Source organism: Pan paniscus, chromosome 6 (assembly GCF_029289425.2).
Source record: "Pan paniscus chromosome 6, NHGRI_mPanPan1-v2.0_pri, whole genome shotgun sequence".
NCBI classification, from domain to species: Eukaryota; Metazoa; Chordata; class Mammalia; order Primates; family Hominidae; genus Pan; species Pan paniscus.
Window position 1 is genome coordinate 53,980,194 of NC_073255.2, and position 20,448 is coordinate 54,000,641.

The 20,448-nt window shown below is 37.3% G+C and overlaps 1 long non-coding RNA gene across 1 annotated transcript in view; it reads left to right on the forward strand.

Annotated features, from left to right (window-relative positions):
- The first annotated feature begins 299 nt into the window (after positions 1-299).
- The window catches only part of LOC103784782 (uncharacterized), a 35,197-nt gene continuing 15,048 nt past the window's right edge, over positions 300-20,448 (forward strand). Inside the window, exons 1-2 of the long non-coding RNA XR_008626243.1 lie at positions 300-1,056; positions 10,043-10,112. This is a non-coding gene — a long non-coding RNA (uncharacterized LOC103784782). The remainder of the gene's footprint in view (positions 1,057-10,042; positions 10,113-20,448) is intronic.

The following is a 20,448-nucleotide window of genomic DNA, read 5'->3' on the forward strand; positions in this document are numbered from 1 at the left end:
CTTTTTCAAATAAAAAATACACAAAGTCTCTGTAGCTTCTACAGTAACAGGAGATCAGGAGTTAACACTGCTCTATAGCAAGATGGTGAAGGTGAATTACTCTCCTTGTCATTCAAGGATGAACTACTGTTTATTTCCTCTGATTGGTATCAAGCAGAAAGTAGGTACATGTACAACAAAATTAAAAAAAAAAACTCTAACATACAGCCATGTAGTTTTGTGAATCAGTAGTTTAATCCTGTTAGACTTATTATTTGTGTTCTATTGTACGACTTTGCTCCAATGCTTTTATCCTTTCAGTTGTCAGACATTTGAGTTCTTTCTAGTTTGAGGGTATTAAGAATAAAGCCACTGTGAAGTTTCATGTACAATTATTTTTGTGAATATATGTTTTCCCTTTTTTGGGGTAGGGGTGGAATTGCTTATTCTTATGTAAAGATATGTTTAACTTTGTAAGAAATTTCTAAATTGTTCTTTTAAGTGGATGTATCATTTTATATATTCACCAGTAATCTATGAGTTCTATTTGCTCCACATCCTCATCAAAATTGTTATTGTCAGTGTCAGGCCTCTGAGCCCAAGCTAAGCCATCATATCCCCTGTGACCTGCATGTACACATCCAAATGGCCGGTTCCTGCCTTAAATGATGACATTCCACCACAAAAGAAGTGAAAATGGCCTGTTCCTGCCTTAACTGATGACATTGTCTTGTGAAATTCCTTCTCCTGGCTCATCCTGGCTCAAAAGCTCCCCTACTGAGCACCTTGTGACCCCCACTCTGCCCGCCAGAGAACAACCCCCCTTTGACTGTAATTTTCCTTTACCTACCCAAATCTTATAAAACGGCTCCACCCCTATCTCCCTTCGCTGACTCTCTTTTCGGACTCAGCCAGCCTGCACCCAGGTGATTAAAAGCTTTATTGCTCACACAAAGCCTGTTTGGTGGTCTCTTCACACGGACGCACATGAAAGTCAGCCTGTTAAAATTTTACCACATCTCATGAATATGCACAGGCAGAACATTGTGAGTTAATTCAATCTGACGACCAATGACAGTGAGTATTTTTCTATGTGTTTATTGGCCATTTATATATCTTCCTTTCTAAAATGTCCCTGTAAATTTTTGCCCCTCTATTGCTGAGTACATTATTTGTCTTATTATTATTTAATTATAACTTTCTTTATTCTGGATGCAAGTTCTTTGTCAGATGTTATGTGTTACAAGTATTTTTTCCAATCTGTACTTGTACTTCATATTTTCTTTTGTTTTTTAGAAAGCAGATTTTTTTTTTATTTTAGTGAAGTCCAATTTACCAATTTTCCTTTAGAGTCAATATATTTTGTGTCTTTTCTAAAAAAAATCTTTGCCAATCCCAAGCATTTAATTGGTTTTTAATCTTACATCATGATCAAAAGAAGAGATCTGTAGATCGAAGAACTATTTTTTGAGAGATTTTTAGGAAGTTATTCAAAGTCGTATAATAAGATTCTTTAAAACAAATTCTTTTCACCTGATGCTTTCACTAGTAATGGTGAACAAAACAGGGCTTTTCTTTATTTCCTATATAGGCTTTTATACTACAATATCTACATACCTAAGAACCCGCAAATAGTCAAAAGTCAACATATCAAAACAACTATTTTAATAGAAAAGTAATGATGTAGTAAACAAGGTGTGTCACACTTAAAAGAATAAGTTAAATTTTCCATAAGATATTCAAATGTAAGTGTTAATTCAAAAACAGATTTTAATATAGTTGTATATCTTAATTTCAACCTGGAGCTACACGTTTGTTAATAAAAATTGCTTTCAATAATCTTTTTTTTCTCTCTGACACTTTTCCTGGTCTTGTAATTTTCTCACATCACAATACATAATAGAGAATATAAACAATAAACAATAAAACACAGTGTTTCATTTTAGAAGAGAGTTCAAATAGAGGAGTCGACTAGCAAAGAGATCTGAGTATTTCTACATATTTTATAAAAGCTTTTTCTTTATTCCTGAGGGTAGAAAGAAGAGCTTTCTTCACATTACCATAGAACCAGTAATGGTATGCACCCAGTGAGTTGTGGGTGTGATTCAATTCCTTTGAAAATATTCCTGCTTTAAAAGAAATGCCTGCATTTGAAAATGCAGGTTACAATGCCACTTATAATGGCTGCAATGTTATTCTGAATGCTTTTCTTCAATTTAATCTTAAAATAGTTTTGTGGAATTATTTTTTTCTCTAAAAAACTTTCACATATATGTGATAAAAAAAGCAGCCCGTTCACCCTCTACTTTCTGCTTGAGAATTTCTTCACTTTTTCCCCCCTAAAGAAGGTATGGTTAGTTCTATGCCTCAAGACTGTGTCAGATAGAATCTCAACAAATATAGAAGAAAACTGCCTGAGAAATATACCCGTAATTAATATGGTAACAAGGCTATATGTTTCCGTGAGTCTTCAAAATCTTTTAATTATGAAATTAGTTTAATCACTATTGTATTTTAGAAACATGTTACTATTACAGGTATGTTGAGAATCAATGGGAAAAAATACAGTTTATATGAATATAATATAAGATGAAATCAATAGCGTCAGATGAACTATATTAAAGTAAATTTAAACCCAAATTTTACTTCAAAGTTATCTAAACTTGTTTGGCTATTGCTTAAGTAATTAAAGAAAAATTGTGTATACATTGAGCATGAAATATGATGTATTAGCACAAAGTCCACCAAATAGAAGATGCCTAACAAACCTTTGTTGTTGATCAATTTGTAGCACTATCATAACTTGATGCCTTTCTTTCTGACAATCACAAAGATAATTTTAGGTAATATTGTATTACAGGATTTAAGGCTGTGAGCATTCTCCTAGTGACAGACTTCTCCAGAAAGTCTACAACTAACTAATGAAATTATGAAGGTTAATGTTAAGGAAAAAATCCACATTGCAAGAGCTGGAACACAAATTTCTAATGCAATAAAATGTTGAGTGCCATTTTAAGAAACAATTCTCAGACTACAAATGCACTGCTCAAAGTATGCCAAATACCTGCCGCTTAGCTCAAAAACTGAGACTCTTAACATAAAATTTGGGACCTAGTTTTTGATACGATTTTTAATACATAGTAGGATTCATATTTTACTTATTTACTTGGATCAGTGCAATTAATTATTCAACATTTCTTCATTTATACAATTACAAATGTTTATTAATTTTACTAAGAAATATTTTATTTTCTGTTCATATCCAAATGTCTGATTGCAATTAGTTTTTAAGCTAAGCTTTCTGATGGTTCCATGATTTTACTTCAAATTAATGAATGTAATGCTGGTTTTCTGGAGACATCTTTGATCCACACATTTCAGATAAAATACTACTTTGTCCAGCACTGAAAGTATATAAATATTATCTTCAAAAACCCAAATAGATTAAATATATTTTCTGACAGAATGCAATGCACAAAGTGTCAAATAATTATTGGTCATATTAATGAGCAAGACATAATCCTATTCAATCTAGAGAAGATAAAATATTTACTCCAAATGCTAACAACAAAGTTACATAAACATTTAAGAATGCAACTCCTTGGAATACTTTTTCAGAAAATGCAAGTAGATATACTGGTAATGACAACAATAATTAACAATGCAATAATCATTAGTTTTATCCCTACTATATTTGATTCACTGATAGGGAATTTGTTATATATATATATATAAAATATACAATCAATGTGCTATTTATTGTATATAAATCATATAAAATAAATGTACTATTTACTGTATATATAAAGTGTATATATACAATACATTTATTATTTATTATGATAACCTTTGTATTATGCTGCTGAAAGGTGAGGGAATCAAGGTTTTAACCGATGCATTACTTTACAAACTATCACATACGGTAAGTGAGAAAATTAGCTTTTTCATTCAGACTTCAATCAGTTCTTTGAGATATCTTCAACCCTTTGCCATTTAAAGGTAAAATCATTTTATATTTAATATGATTCACAATAGATGATGTGAATTCAAACAGAGCATATGCGTGATCTACTCTTCAAATATATGAGTGCATTTTATTTACATCTGTTTATCTAAGGATCATTGCAGTCTGAATTATTAACAAATTCAAAGGAGAAACATTTTAAACCAAAGTCATTTCATATGTCTGTCTTAAAGTTGTCATGTATCAAGTGCATTGAATTTCACTTAATATAATTTATTTTGACAGTCTATTTTTAGGATAAGGTCCTTCATTTGCATATCTTGGTTAATGTTTTTATTTCCACTTTTATCTTCTATTAATTATAATTTTGAAGATAATATATTATTGTTAGTTAATTGTAATAATACAGTGTCTGTTCTGCATTCCTTTTTATTGTCTTCATCCTTTCTTCATTACTCTCACATCTGAGCCAATTTCCTGAATTTATCATCATTTGCCTTGAATGTATTTTTTCATTGTTCTTTGTTGTAAGTCTTTTGTTGTATTGTAATTCTGATGTGTTTGTACTTTTAATGTATACAGTTATGTTCATATCTTATTAATGACACTTTTATTTATACCAGAATATACTGGGACCATTTCCTAATATGTCCTGTTGTAGAGAATAAACATATTTCAGATAAGACACTTCTTGGATCTTGTTTGCACATTGCTCTTTTCATAGGCCCCACGTGCTGCAGTGTATATCAGAGGGGTCTATGGCTGGGTAGGTGTGGTTCCAAGTTGGCCCCTGATTTAAATTGACTCATGATTTGTTTTCAAAATTTGCTCTTTTTGTTTTTTACGAGATGTGTCAGTGGTCAATTTTCTGTCAATGACAACTCATTGTCAAAGATGAACATTGAAACACATATTTCCCTCAAAGATTGTGATTCTCAGACTTTATCAACTATATAATAAACACCTCAAATACTAGGAGGTGAAGAAATTAGGGAGATAAATGGTGCCTCTTCAAACTGCAGGATTCAAGGCTGAGTGAGACCTGAGCTGAGGGAAGAGACAGAGCTGTAAAACAGATGAGGTTTTGAACGTTTGATGTTATGTAGACTGGGTTTTTTGCTCTCTGAAGGTGAGATTGTTCATTAATAATTAAACTATGTCTAAAATAGCTAAGGGATCTGACTATTATATAATCCAGAATCAGATAAGTGAGAACCAATGATGCACTTTGAAAGACAGTAGTTTTGAGAAAAAAAATAAAGTGATTAAATGATCTCCACAGACATCCCCTCTCTCAGTAAGCCATGTCTATCTCTGACTGAGCTCCTGTCGACTTGAAAGCCTGTGGACAACGGTGTACAAATGAGCTGCACCTGGCACTTTTCTTCTGGGGATACTGTGCCAGAAAAAGCTACCCAGGCTCTGGGCAACTGAAATTTACTATCGCTGCTGAATCTAAACCTTTCCACTGTATTATTGCATGTTTCTGAGTATTTATGGGTTGAAGTTCCTGGTGTTGACACTTAAAACACATTCCAGCTACATTGCAAGTATTCTTCACACAAGAGAACCTTATACTAAGGTTTCTTTTTATTTTTCATTTAAAAAAAAACAGAAATGTATTGTCTCACATTTTTGGACACCAGAAATCCAAAATCAAAGTGTCAACAGAACTAGGATTCTTCTGAAACACGTAGAGGAGAGTCCCTGTTTGCCTCACCACAGCTTCCGATGTTTGTCAGCAGACCTTGCCATTCCTTGTCTTATAGCAGCAACACTTTTGTCCCTGCATCTGTCATCACGTGGATTCTCCTGTGTGTGTCTCTGTCTCCGTGTGTCTGCTCTCTATAAGGACACCAGTCATATTGGATTAAGGGCTTATCCTACTCCAGCATGACCTCATTTTACTCATCCTACCTAATTACCATCTACAATGACCCTATTTCCAAAGAAGATCATATTCTGAGCTACTGGTAGTAGTTAGGTCTTGAACAAAAATAGATTTAGTGAGATATAGTGAATATTCAAAGAGATGTGCATATTTAATGTGTACAATTTGATGAGTTTAGACATATGAAAATATGAATGATATTACCACAATGAAGGTGGTATGTTTTGGCTGTGTCCCCACCCAAATCTAATCTTGAATTGTAGCTCCTACAATTTCCATGTGTAGTAGGAGGGACTTGGTGGGAGATAATTGAAACATGGGGGTTGTTTCCCCCATACTGTTCTCCTGGTAGTGAGTAAGTCTCACGAGATCTGATGGTTTTATAAAGGGAAACCCCTTTTGCTTGGCTCTCATTTTCTCTATTGTCTGCTGCCATATAGGACATGCCTTTCACCTTTTGCTATGATTGTGATGCCTCCCAGCCACGTGGAACTGTGGGCCCATTAAACCTCTTTTTCTTTATAAATTACCCAGTGTCAGGTATGTCTTTATCAGTAGCATGAAAACAGGCTAATATAGTAAATTGATACCAGGTAGTGGGGTGCTGCTGTAGAGACACCTGAAAATGTGTAAGCAGCTTTGAAACTGGGTAACAGGCAGAGGTTGTAACAGTGTGGAGGGCTCACAAGAAGATAGGAAAATGTGGTAAAGCTTGGAACTTCCTAGAAACTTGTTGAATGGCTTTGACCAAAATGCTGATAATTATATGGACAATGAAATCTGGGCTGAGGTGATCTCAGAGGGAGATGAGGAACTTACTGGGAACTGGAGTAAAGGTGATTCTTGCTATGTTTTAGCAAAGAGACTGGCGGCATTCTGCCCCTGCCCTAGAGATTTGTGGAACTTTGACTTGAGGGAGACGATTTAGGGTATCTGTCAGAAGAAATTTCTAAGCAGCAAAGCATTCAAGAGGTGGCTTGGGTGCTGTTAAAAACATTCAGTTTTAAAAGGATAACACAGCATAAACGTTTGGAAAATTTTCAGTCTGACAATGCAATAGAAAATAAAAACCCATTTTCTGAGAAGAAATTCAAGCTGGCTGCAGAAATTTGCATAAGTAATGAGGAGCCAAATGTTAATCACCAAGATTATGGGGAAAATGTCTCCAGGACATGTCAGAAGTCTTCACAGCAGCACCTCCCATCACAGGCCTGGAGGCCTAGGAGGGAAAAATGGTTTTATGGACCAGGCCCAAGTCCTCCCTGCTGTGTGCAGCCTAGGGACTTGGTGCCTTGCATCCCAGTCACTCCAGCCACAGCTAAATGGGGCCAAGGTGCAGCTCAGGCTGTTGCTTCAGAGGGTGCAAGCCCCAAGCTTTGGCAGCTTCCACTTGATGTTGAGCCTGCAGGTGCACAGAAGTCAAGAATTGAGGTTTGAGAACCTTCACCTAGATTTCAGAGGATGTACAGAAACATCTGGATGCCCAGGCAGAAGTTTGTTGCAGGGGTGGTGGCCTCATGGAGAACCTCTGCTAGGCCAGTGTGGAAGGGAAATGTGGGGTGGGAGTCCCCACATGGAGTCCCTACTGGGGCACTGTCTAGTGGAGCTGTGAGAAGGAGGCCACCGTCCTCCAGTCCCCAGAATGGTAAATCCATCAGCAGCTTGCACCATGTGCCTGGAAAAACCACAGGCACTCAGTGCCAGCCTGTGAAAGCAGCCAGGAGGAGGATTATACCCTGAAAAGCCACAGGGGTGAAGCTGCCCAAGGCCATGGGAGTCTACCTCTTTCATCAGTGTGACCTGGATGTGAGACATGGAGTAAAAGGAGATCTTTTTGGAGCTTTAAGATTTGACTGCCCCACTGGATTTCAGAATTGAATGTGGCCTTTGGCCCCTTTGTTTTGGCCAATTTCTCCCATTTGGAATAGGAATATTTATCTAATTTCTGTACCCCCATTGTACCTAGGAAGTAACTAACTTGCTCTTGGTTTTACAGGCTCAGAGGCAAAAGGGACTTGCCTTGTCTCAGATGAGACTTTGGACTACAGGCTTTTGAGTTAATGGTGAAATGAGTTAAGACTTTGGGGAAGAGTTGGGAAGGCATGATTGTTTTAAAATGTAAAAACATGAGATTTGGGAGGCTCCAGGGTTGGAATGACATGGTTTGGTTGTGTCCCTACCCAAATCTCATCTTGAATTGTAGCTCCCACAATTCCCATGGGAGGGACCCACTGGGAGATAATTGAATAATGGGGGTTGTTTCCCTCATACTGTTCTCCTGGTAGTGATTAAGTCTCATGAGATATGATGATTTTAAAGGGAAAACCCCTTTCACTTTGCTCTCATTTTCTCTCCTGTCTACTGCCATGTAAGACATGCCTTTCACCTTGCACCATGATTGTGAGGCCTCCCCAGCCACATGGAAATGTGAGTCTGTGAAACCTCTTTCTCTTTACAAATTACCCAGTCTCAGATATGTCTTTATTAGCAGCTCCAAAAAGGACTAACACAGAAGGTAATACACAGAGCCAGAACCTTCCAAAGTTCACTTGTGTCCTTTGTTTTTGTTGTATTGTTGTTATTGTTGTTGTTTGTGGTAAGAACACTTCTTAACATGAGATTCCCTCTCTTAACAAATGTTGAAGTGTGCATCATTACATTGTAAACTATAGGCACTATGTTATACAGCAGAATAAGCTGTCTTTTAAAATCTTTCCTTTCAAAACTGAAGATCACTCAAGCCAATGTTTCTCATACTGGGATGTGAATATCCAAAAGGGAAAAGAACGGTACATTTTTTTTTAGTTACTCTTTTCCTTTCAAAGATTTTTAAGAAAAAATTAACTAGATTACTTAAAATATACTGTAACAAATGGATATATCACACAATGAGATATAAAGCTGCAATAAATTTTAGACATTCTGCTACAGGTTTACATGTGGCTCCCTTATGTGTGGAAGGGGTCATGGAGGGGGTACTTCCAATTTCTTGGGCCAGTAGGAGAGCTCTCAAAACTGTCAAATATGAGGCCACCTTGTCACTAAACTGCTGCATTGTTTAAACTTCTACATTCAAATAAGCCAAATTCTTCCATCACTTCTTTGAAGCTAGGAGAAATATTGGCAGCTTATTTGTCATGTTATCTTCGATTGAACTTTGAAGACAGTTGTTAAATCTTTCATATTATTTTCTATTTTTCAAAAAATCCATTACTTAATTTTTGCTTATAAAATTTACTTCCATTTCATTTGTTTTTCCCTTAAAGAAATTATCTCTTGAATGACATAAAGATTATTTGTATATTGTACTGAGAAAGGCAGAAGAACATGTTATTAATTGCTGTGGTTAAACCAATAGGCTTGTACAAAACCTTTCAACTAAAAATATATGTATGAAACCTAGGAGACAGTATTCATTTTCACTGTCTTAATCTTTCCTCAAAGATAGATCCCATTTATCTGTGTTTAGATAATTTTATTTCTACTGAACACTTTACTCTTATAATTTTATTTTTCTCATTATTGTTACTTTATAGTATTACAAATATAAGTATACTATGGTTTACTTATTCTACTGTTGATGTTTGTTTTCTCCCACAATTTTGGCCATTTCCAGTTAAACTCTTCTGTGTTTCTTCTGATGAACAAATCTACACATACATGCCTAGCAAGGGAATGGCTAGGACATAGACTATGAGCATGTTCAGCAAAAGTAGATGCTGCCATTTAACCAAAGTGTTTGTACTTTCAACTGCACTGTGAGAGTCTTCCCACCAGTATCCTCCAACAATAACGTGATCTTCTCCTCATGCTTCTACTTGCATTTTCTTGAGGATTAATGAAGTTGAGAAGCTTTGTGTTTATTAGGAAATTTTATATCCACTTAGTGAAGTGCTGATACAAAACACCTGTCTATTTTTAAATAGAGTTAAATTATTTTTACTTACCGATTTTGAGTACCTCTTTATATATTTTGGAGATGTTTCCTTTGTAAAGATATAAAGAGAGTCAACTTTCACTCATAGATTCTGTATTGGCACATTCATCAACTCACCAAAATTTATCAGTAACTACAAAATCAACACTTACGGCATCTTTGTGATCATTCACATACATGTGCATGGTGGTAAAAAATATGAGTGGAGTTTTCTTATACACATGTTATCAGCTGAGCTTGAAAAAGGTGATGCACTCTCTTCCTGTTTCAGCTTCATACAGAGATGAGCAGAAGATGGAGAGGGTATAGGGCAGTGCAGTGCAAGGAAATCTGGATGTTGGGTAAGTTGGACAGGATGTGAATTGCAATTCTGACAGGTGTTAGCATGGGACCTCAAACAAGTCACTTAAACATGCTGAACATCATTTTCTTTTGTCGTAAAATAAAGAAAATAGCATCTACCAGGATTTAGGATTATAATGCATGTGAGATATTATAAATATATATATATAATATGAATTTATGAACAATAGAGTAATTGTTCAATATTCACTAACTGCAACATTTTAATAAAACATAACTACTTTGATTAATAAGAATTGAGCCTGATATAGAAATAATTTCATGATCTGTGCTTGGCTTTTTACTCTTGTAATGGTGTCCTTGATTAATAGAATTTTATAGTAGTTCAGAGAAATATATAATTTTTTATCCTTTATGGTCAGTGGTTTTTGTGAACTGTTTATAAAAATCTTTGCCTATATCAAGGCATAAATACATTGTTCTATGTATTATTATATGTTTTATTTTTATCTTCTAAATGTGGATATACACTCACCAAAAACTGATTTTTATATATGGTGTGAGATAGAGGTTAAGAGTCATTTTCCTTTGCTGGATGGATATCTAATTAACCCAGCTTAACTTATTGAAAGGACCATCTTTTCTTGATGACACTTCAGTATTATTACTGCCATTAATCAGGTGACTATATGTGTTTGGGCCTGTTTCTGGATTCTATTGTGTTTACTGGTCAATTTGTCAATTCACACACTAATACTAGACTTTCTTACTAACCACAAATTCAAAATAAGATTTAATATCTGGTTTTATGAGTCCTGCAGTTTTGTTCTCTTTCTTCATTTCCTATGCCTTCCCCTCCTCTCCTCCTGCTTCTCCTCTTCTTCCTTCTTATTCTATTTTTCCTGTACAGAATTGCTCTAGACACACTATTTTTTAATTTGGATTTTCATAAAAAACAGATTTTTAAAAATAATTTTAGAGTTAAAAGAATACCTCCTGCATATCTACTGCAATAACATTGTATCTATATTTTAAGAAGAGTTGATATCTGTATGATATGAAATCTACCAAACCTTGAATGTGATATATCCTCCATTTATTTGTTTATTTTTAATTTTCTTATATAATGTTTTGTATTTTTCCATGTGTGGGAATTTTGTATATTTCTTTACATGTATCCCTGGGTATTTGATGCTTTTTAAACTATGTTAAATAATGTTTTATACTCTCCATTTTTTATTTGTTGCAATATATATAATTGATTTATTTTGCCATGTCAGCATTTATTGTACTGAATTAATTTTGCTTTTTTTTTAAGATGAGATCTGTTGCCCAGGCTGCAGTGCAGTGGTATGATCTCTGCTTGCTGCAGCCCCCACCTCCCAGGTTCAAGCGATCTTCCCACCTCAGCCTCCCCTGTAGCTGGGAGGCTAATAGGTCACCAAGTCTGGCTAACTTTATTTTTGGTAGAAAAGGGATTTTACTATGTAGCCCAGTCTGTTCTTAAACTCCTGAGCTCATCGATCCACCCGCCTCGGTGGCCTCCCAAATAGCGGGCATTACAGGCTTGAACCACAGCGCCTGGCTTAAATTTACACATGTATTTTTTTATGTGCTTCTTTGGATTTTCTTTGTGTATAAGCTTGTCGCCTGTGAATAATAATTATTTTATTTCTTCTTTTCTAATCTGCATGCCTCTTCCTTCTTTCCCTCACCTCATGGCACTGGCTGGGCCGTCCAGTGCACTGTTGAATACAAGCCTGAGAGGGAGCCTCCCTGTGTTGTCCCTGGTAGTCACAGGGATAGCTGCCACCCTGTCAACACTGCGTGTGTGGGAGCATGACTGTGGGGCCAGACATCAGATTAAAGAAAGAACCTTCTATTTTAGTTCACTGAGAATTTTTATACTGAACTATTGGATTCCATCAAATAATTTTCTGCATCTAAACTATTACCAGAAGATATATCAGTTTTCTTTTGTTGCTCTTGGTGGGTTTTATAATATGGAATTATAATATGCATTTCACAATATTTCTGAGATGTATTTTTTTTTACTGTGACTTTCTGCTGAAGTTTTTAATCTCCCTATGCTGTACAATTCCAGAATTATTTTTAAAATCATGTGCCCAAGTTCTCCGGTCGACACCCGTATGCCTACAACTCTTCTGAATTGTGTCTCCTTGCAGTATGTGCAATAACTTCCAGCCTGTCAGCCGCCTGCCTGTTGCTCAGATAGCAAATGCTCCCAGGGTGAGAGTAGCCACAGAAGCCATTTTATCTTGCTGAGTTCTGCTCTTCAGAGAATTAGCTGTTCGGTTCCAATTCTCTCCATTATTCTCCATTGACTTCAATCCAATGGTTAATTTATTTTAGCAGACATTTTGTATTGCATCTGTGACAGTTCTGTATACAGCCAACTATATTTCAAAAGGGAGAAGTAAGTTATCTCTATTTAAGTTATTTCAGACACCCTATTCAACTATCAAATATTTTAGAGAAAAATCTGCATAATTTTAGAGCAATTTTATAGCAATTACATTAATAATCTCATCACAAATATTTTAAAATTATTTGCATCTTTCTTTCTTGATTATTGAAGTACATATTATACTTAAACATAGAGGAAATTAGAGATTACGTGGCAGTGTACATCTTCACTTGATATTATATTATGCATATTTTTCTACTGTCCAATCTATAATATATCCATTACTCTTTCCTTGCCCCAGCCCTGTATAATGAATATAGGTATATATCTTTTTACCTTCCCTATGATTATAAATTGTAAAACAGTTTGCTTCCAGAAATGGTTGATCGCTTGCTTTGTTTCAACCTTCTATTGACAACAAATATAAACTGAATCAGATATATTTAAAATAAGTACTTTTGAAAGAATTACAGAACTATCACTCCGGCAAAGATTTTCAGGGCAACAGTTTGAGAGAGAAGGGAAGCTCAGATTGGTGACGCCAACTTGGCACCACCATTTTCCTAGTAAAACATTTGATGACTTATTAGTGAGGAAGAAAGGTAGACAGGATACAGGAGACAATCCAGTTTGGGGGAAACAGAGAATGGGGAAATTATTTGGAAGAAAATTTTATAATAGGTATCAAAATTTGAAATATGCAAACACTTTGAATAAACTTTAAACAAATAATTTCATATTTATAAATCCAAACCCAAAGTTCAGAAGTATGAAGAAGGGAAAAAAAGGTATGAATAAAGCTGGCCACAAATATGTGCAATATATACACAATGTGTACAAATGTGTACAATATCTTAGAGCTTTTTACAAGAGAAAGAAACTCATGAAACTATTATGATCTAAGGGAAAATGTACTGTCATAAAGGTATTTTATCTTGATGCATGTATTAATATTTGCTATTTAGGAAAAATACTAGACATAGTAGATATAAAACAATAATGTGCACATGTACCTCTGTATGTGTACTTGGATGAGAAAGACATTGTACCCACCAGCTGTAAAATGCAGCATGCCACCTGTATGGATGGGGAGAGTGTAGTCAGGGTGGTTAGGGGTAAGGAAGGGCCTTAACTGTTTTATCCTATGCATTTTGGTGTTGCTTAAACCTTTTATAATGAGACATTCATGAACTCCTTGAGCATTAAAGTATATATCTGCAAATAAAATATTGTTCTTGGGAATGCCGTATTTTTCCCTTTTATTTTTTAAATAAGTCTGTGTTCCCATTATTCCCAGGGGAGAAAACTCACTGAGGTCTCAGTAACAGAAAATTATATGTATATTTTGTTTAGCAAGTTTATTTTCATTGTGTAGTCCTGTAGATCATTTAACTAATTGTATTCCCCTCTTATGGTCTATCATCTAAGCCACTTAGATCCATCTTTATGGTCTAGATTTCAGGTGTAAAGTGATTACTAAAACAAATCAGAGTGGCTGGGCGCTGTGGCTCATGCCTGTAATCCCAGCATTTTGGGAGGCCGAGATGGGAGGATCACAAGGTCAGGAGATCGAGACCATCCTGGCTAACACAGTGAAACCCCGTTTCTACTAGAAATACAAAAAATTAGCCAGGTGTGGTGGCAGGTGCCTATAATCCCAGCTACTTGGAAGGCTGAAGCAGGAGAATGGAGTGAACCCAGGAGGCGGAGCTTGCAGTGAGCCAAGATTGCACCACTGCACTCCAGCCTGGGCAACAGATTGAGACACTATCTCAAAAACAAAGCAAAACAAAACGAAACAAAAACAGATCAGACAGAAAAAAATTAGAAATTGTAAGGTAATAAGATATTACATATTATGATCATGGATCATTTGAATACTTAGAAGGCTCTTTAGTTTAATTAGATCCCATTTGTCAATTTTGGCTTTTGTTGCCATTGCTTTTGGTGTTTTACACATGAAGTCCTTGCCCATGCCTATGTCCTGAATGGTAATGCCTAGGTTATCTTCTAGGGTTTTTATGGTTTTAGGTCTAATGTTTAAGTCTTTAATCCATCTTGAATTAATTTTTGTATAAGGTGTAAGGAAGGGATCCAGTTTCAGCTTTCTACATATGGCTAGGCAGTTTTCCCAGCACCATTTATTAAATAGGGAGTCCTTTCCCCATTGCTTGTTTTTGTCAGGTTTGTCAAAGATCAGATAGTTGTAGATATGCAGCATTATTTCTGAGGGCTCTGTTCTGTTCCATTGATCTATATCTCTGTTTTGGTACCAGTACCATGCTGTTTTGGTTACTGTAGCCTTGTAGTATAGTTTGAAGTCAGGTAGTGTGATGCCTCCAGCTTTGTTCTTTTGGCTTAGGATTGACTTGGCGATGTGGGCTCTTTTTTGGTTCCATATGAACTTTAAAGTAGTTTTTTCCAATTCTGTGAAGAAAGTCATTGGTAGCTTGATGGGGATGGCATTGAACTTATAAATTACCTTGGGCAGTATGGCCATTTTCACAATATTGATTCTTCCTACCCATGAGCATGGAATGTTCTTCCATTTGTTTGTATCCGCTTTTATTTCATTGAGCAGTGGTTTGTAGTTCTCCTTGAAGAGGTCCTTCACATCCCTTGTAAGTTGGATTCCTAGGTATTTTATTGTCTTTGAAGCAATTGTGAATGGGAGTTCACTCATGATTTGGCTCTCTGTTTGTCTGTTGTTGGTGTATAAGAATGCTTGTGATTTTTGTACACTGATTTTGTATCCTGAGACTTTGCTGAAGTTGCTTATCAGCTTAAGGAGATTTTGGGCTGAGACAATGGGGTTTTCTAGATATACAATCATGTCATCTGCAAACAGGGACAATTTGACTTCCTCTTTTCCTAATTGAATACCCTTTATTTCCTTATCCTGCCTAATTGCCCTGGCCAGAACTTCCAACACTATGTTGAATAGGAGTGGTGAGAGAGGGCATCCCTGTCTTGTGCCAGTTTTCAAAGGGAATGCTTCCAGTTTTTGCCCATTCAGTATGATATTGGCTGTGGGTTTGTCATAGATAGCTCTTATTATTTTGAGATACGTCCCATCAATACCTAATTTATTGAGCGTTTTTAGCGTGAAGGGTTGTTGAATTTTGTCAAAGGCCTTTTCCGCATCTATTGAGATAATCATGTGGTTTTTGTCTTTGGTTCTGTTTATATGCTGGATTACATTTATTGATTTACATATATTGAACCAGCCTTGCATCCCAGGGATGAAGCCCACTTGATCATGGTGGATAAGCTTTTTGATGTGCTGCTGGATTCGGTTTGCCAGTATTTTACTGAGGATTTTTGCATCAATGTTCATCAAGGACATTGGTCTAAAATTCTCTTTTTTGGTTGTGTCTCTGCCCAGCTTTGGTATCAGGATGATGCCGGCCTCATAAAATGAGTTAGGGAGGATTCCCTCTTTTTCTATTGATTGGAATAATTTCAGAAGGAATGGTACCAGTTCCTCCTTGTACCTCTGGTAGAATTAGGCTGTGAATCCATCTGGTCCTGGACTCTTTTTGGTTGGTAAGCTATTGATTATTGCCTCAATTTCAGAGCCTGTTATTGGTCTATTCAGAGATTCAACTTCTTCCTGGTTTAGTCTTGGGAGGGTGTATGTGTCGAGGAATTTATCCATTTCTTCTAGATTTTCTGCTTTATTTGCATAGAGGTGTTTGTAATATTCTCTGATGGTAGTTTGTATTTCTGTGGGATCAGTGGTGATATCCCCTTTATCATTTTTTATTGCGTCTGTTTGATTCTTCTCTCTTTTCTTCTTTATTAGTCTTGCTAGCGGTCTATCAATTTTGTTGATCCTTTCAAAAAACCAGCTCCTGGATTCATTAATTTTTTGAAGGGTTTTTTGTGTCTCTATTTCCTTCAGTTCTGCTCTGATTTTAGTTATTTCTTGCCTTCTGCTAGCTTTTGAATGTGTTTGCTCTTGCTTTTCTAGTTCTTTTAATTGTGATGTTAGGGTATCAGTTTTGGATCTTTCCTGCTTTCTCTTGTGGGCATTTAGTGCTATAAATTTCCCTCTCCACACTGCTTTGAATGTGTCCCAGAGATTCTGGTATGTTGTGTCTTTGTTTTCATTGGTTTCAAAGAACATCTTTATTTCTGCCTTCATTTTGTTATGTACCCAGTAGTCATTCAGGAGCAGGTTGTTCAGTTTCCATGTGGTTGAGTGGTTTTGAGTGAGTTTCTTAATCCTGAGTTCTAGTTTGATTGCACTGTGGTCTGACAGACAGTTCGTTATAATTTCTGATCTTTTACATTTGCTGAGGAGAGCTTTACTTCCAACTCTGTGGTCAATTTTGGAATAGGTGTGGTGTGGTGTGGTGCTGAAAAAAATGTATATTCTGTTGATTTGGGGTGGAGAGTTCTGTAGATGTCTATTAGGTCTGCTTGGTGCAGAGCTGAGTTCAATTCCTGGGTATCCTTGTTAACTTTCTGTCTCATTGATCTGTCTAATGTTGACAGTGGGGTGTTAAAGTCTCCCATTATTATTGTGTGGGAGTCTAAGTCTCTTTGTAGGTCACTCAGGACTTGCTTTATGAATCTGGGTGCTCCTGTATTGGGTGCATATATATTTAGGATAGTTAGCTCTTCTTGTTGAGTTGATCCCTTTACTATTATGTAATGGCCTTCTTTAGCTTCTGCACAGCAAAAAAAAACTACCATCAGAGTGAACAGGCAACCTACAAAATGGGAGAAAATTTTCGCAACCTACTCATCTGACAAAGGGCTCATATCCGGAATCTACAATGAACTCAAACAAATTTACAAGAAAAAAACAAACAACCCCATGAAAAAGTGGGCAAAGGACGGGAACAGACACTTCTCAAAAGAAGACATTTATCCAACCAAAAAACACATGAGAAAATGCTCACCGTCACTGGCCATCAGAGAAATGCAAATCAAAATCACAATGAGATACCATCTCACACCAGTTAGAATGGCCAGCATTAAAAAGTCAGGAAACAACAGGTGCTGGAGAGGATGTAGAGAAACAGGAACACTTTTACACTGTTGGTGGGACTGTAAACTAGTTCAACCATTGTGGAAGTCAGTGTTGTGATTCCTCGGGGATCCAGAACTAGAAATACCATTTGACCCAGCCATCCCATTACTGGGTATATACCCAAAGGACTATAAATCATGCTGCTATAAAGACACATGCACATGTATGTTTATTGCGGCACTATTCACAATAGCAAAGACTTGGGACCAACCCAAATGTCCAACAATGATAGACTGGATTAAGAAAATGTGGCACATATACACCATGGAATACTATGCAGCCATAAAAAATGATGAGTTCATGTCCTTTGTAGGAACATAGATGAAATTGGAAATCACCATTCTCAGTAAACTATCGCAAGAACAAAAAACCAAACACCGCATATTCTCACTCATAAGTGGGAATTGAACAATGAGAACACATGGACACAGGTAGGGGAACATCACACTCTGGGGACTGTTGTGGGGTGGGGGGAGGGGGGAGGGATAGCTTTAGGAGTTATACCTAATGGTAAATGACGAGTTAATGGGTGCATCTCACCAGCATGGCACATGTATACGTATGTAACTAACCTGCACATTGTGCACATGTACCCTAAAACTTAAGTATAATAATAATAAAAAGAAAAAAAAAGAAAGCTGACTATTTTTGGCATGAATAGAATGAATTGACTAATGAAATTGAAGAAAATGTTGACAGTAAGGGAAGCGCCAGTAAGATCCCTGAAGACATAGATATGGTCAAGACAAAGTTGTGGTACTATCCCGGTGTTTTGCATCCCAGAAGGATATGGAACACTTGGAAGGTGTTTGAGTAGAGACTTTGTCTGAGACTCTGGAGGGAGGAGAAGCAAGGCACTGTGCCTCTACTCACTGTCCCCTTCCCTAATGGTTCAGACCATTGTGACTGCACCATGTGAAGCAGGGCCACTCCCTGTGTCCCACTGGAGAGCTCCATGAATGAAAACATTCTCTAACAGGACCTCTGAGCCAAGAACGTGCAGGGGGCTGGGCAGGTCACATAAAGAGAAAAGCGTGACTGAGAAAATTACCTGCCAAACTAACCAAACTTACTTTTTTATGTTTTCATTTACTTTTTACTCTTTTATGATGTCAACATTTAATAACATGAAAGCAAATCTTTTTTCTATGTATAATATAGTCTTTTTTCAAATTTATTCACGTATTTATTTTAAATTGTCAGATATAATTTTATGTATCTATTGAGTACAGCATGATATTTTGAAGTATATAGTTCAAGAGATCTGTCACACAGCATAGTGATTGTAGTTAATAATGGTATATTTTATTCTTGAAAAATGTTAACAGACTGGATCTTAAATGTTCTCCCTATAAAAATGATAACTATCTGAGGTAATGTATATTTTAATTAACTAATTTTGTACAATCTAGGTAACAGAGACCCAGTGAAACTGCAAGTAAGTAAGCACACAGCTGGAGTGTGGCTGAGAAAGCAAGCCTGCTCTCACCAGGCCAGGGAGAGTGGCCGGCAAGGTTGCTCTGGGGTCCCTGAGGTGGTGGCCGATATGACTGTGCCCGAGTCACCCAGGGAAAGGGTTCTGAGCTGTGGGAGAGATGTCGCAAACAGGTCCCCATGCTGGAACACTTGGACTTCAGGCCCAAGAGGATGCACAGCTTCTGTGCTGGCTGCTTTCCTTGCGGAAATGCCTGCAAAGGATTCATGAGCATGCTGCAGGGAGCCTTCCGTGAGTTAAGATTTCTCTTCCTTCCCTGACCAGAGTTTGACCACATGGCTCAAAACAACAGGAAATTTGCAAATTTGATGCAGACAGGGACTTGAGTGCTTGAGCTGTGGGACTCACCCTGTGGTGTGCTGCCCTGAGGCCATGTGTGCAGCAGCAGCAGCATGAGGGAATACAGACACAGGGAAAAGCCCATCAGATTGGGAGAATTCCTACATGCACACTGGTGTCATTTGCACCACTAACAGTTGGCTGGTTTGCTTTGCAGCTGTAGGTAACTTAGGCCCCTTCCCCCACCCTGGAGAGCCACTGGCATGGAGTACTCAGCCCCAATGCCACATGGTGGCATTAGCCCCTTGAGGGTGTGCCCCTAGGGAAGAGTTCAAAATGCATCCCACCCCTATGTGTTCCTGATATGGTTTGGTTTTTTGTCCCTGCCCAAATCTCCTGTCGAATTAGAGGAGGGGGCTGGTGGGACATGATTGGATCATGGGGGCTGCTTTCCCCCTTGCTGTGCTCATGATAGTGAGTCAGTTCTCACAAGACCTTATGGTGTAAACGTTGCAGTGTGGCACTTTCCCCTTTGCTCTCTCTCTCTCCTGCCACCATGTGAAGAAAGTCCTTGCTTCCCCTTTGCCTTCCACCATGACGGTTAGTTTCCTCGGGCCTCCCAGTGATGTTTCCTGTTCAGCCTGTGGAACTGTAATTCAATTAAAACTCTTTTCTTCATAAATTGCCCAGTCTCAGTTAGTTCTTTAGAGCAATCTGAAAACAGACTAACACAGTTCCTCAGCAACATGCAGAGTCTCTGTCACAGAGATCAGACCGTGGCTTCTCTTCTCCAACTCCCATACCCTCTGCCTCAAGAAATCCATACATATCGGTCCATAAAGAATCATCCCACCCCCATGAACCCTCAAAAACTGGGTGGTAACGAAGCTGCCCCATTTCACAAAGTGGGTGTGTGCTGTCTCACTTCAGGCCAAATGACAGTTGGGGCTGCCCCTAGTCTACTTCCACACCCCTCCAACCTGGAGGTCTGGCATTTCAGGGAAGTAGCTCAGACAACAGATTGAAAATGTTTCACCCCTGGAAGCTCCAGTCCGCTTTACTGGAAAGCCTTCCCTGAGAACAACATGCAGGAGCTGGCAGGAGGTGAAGCTTTGGTGCTGTTGGGAAAGA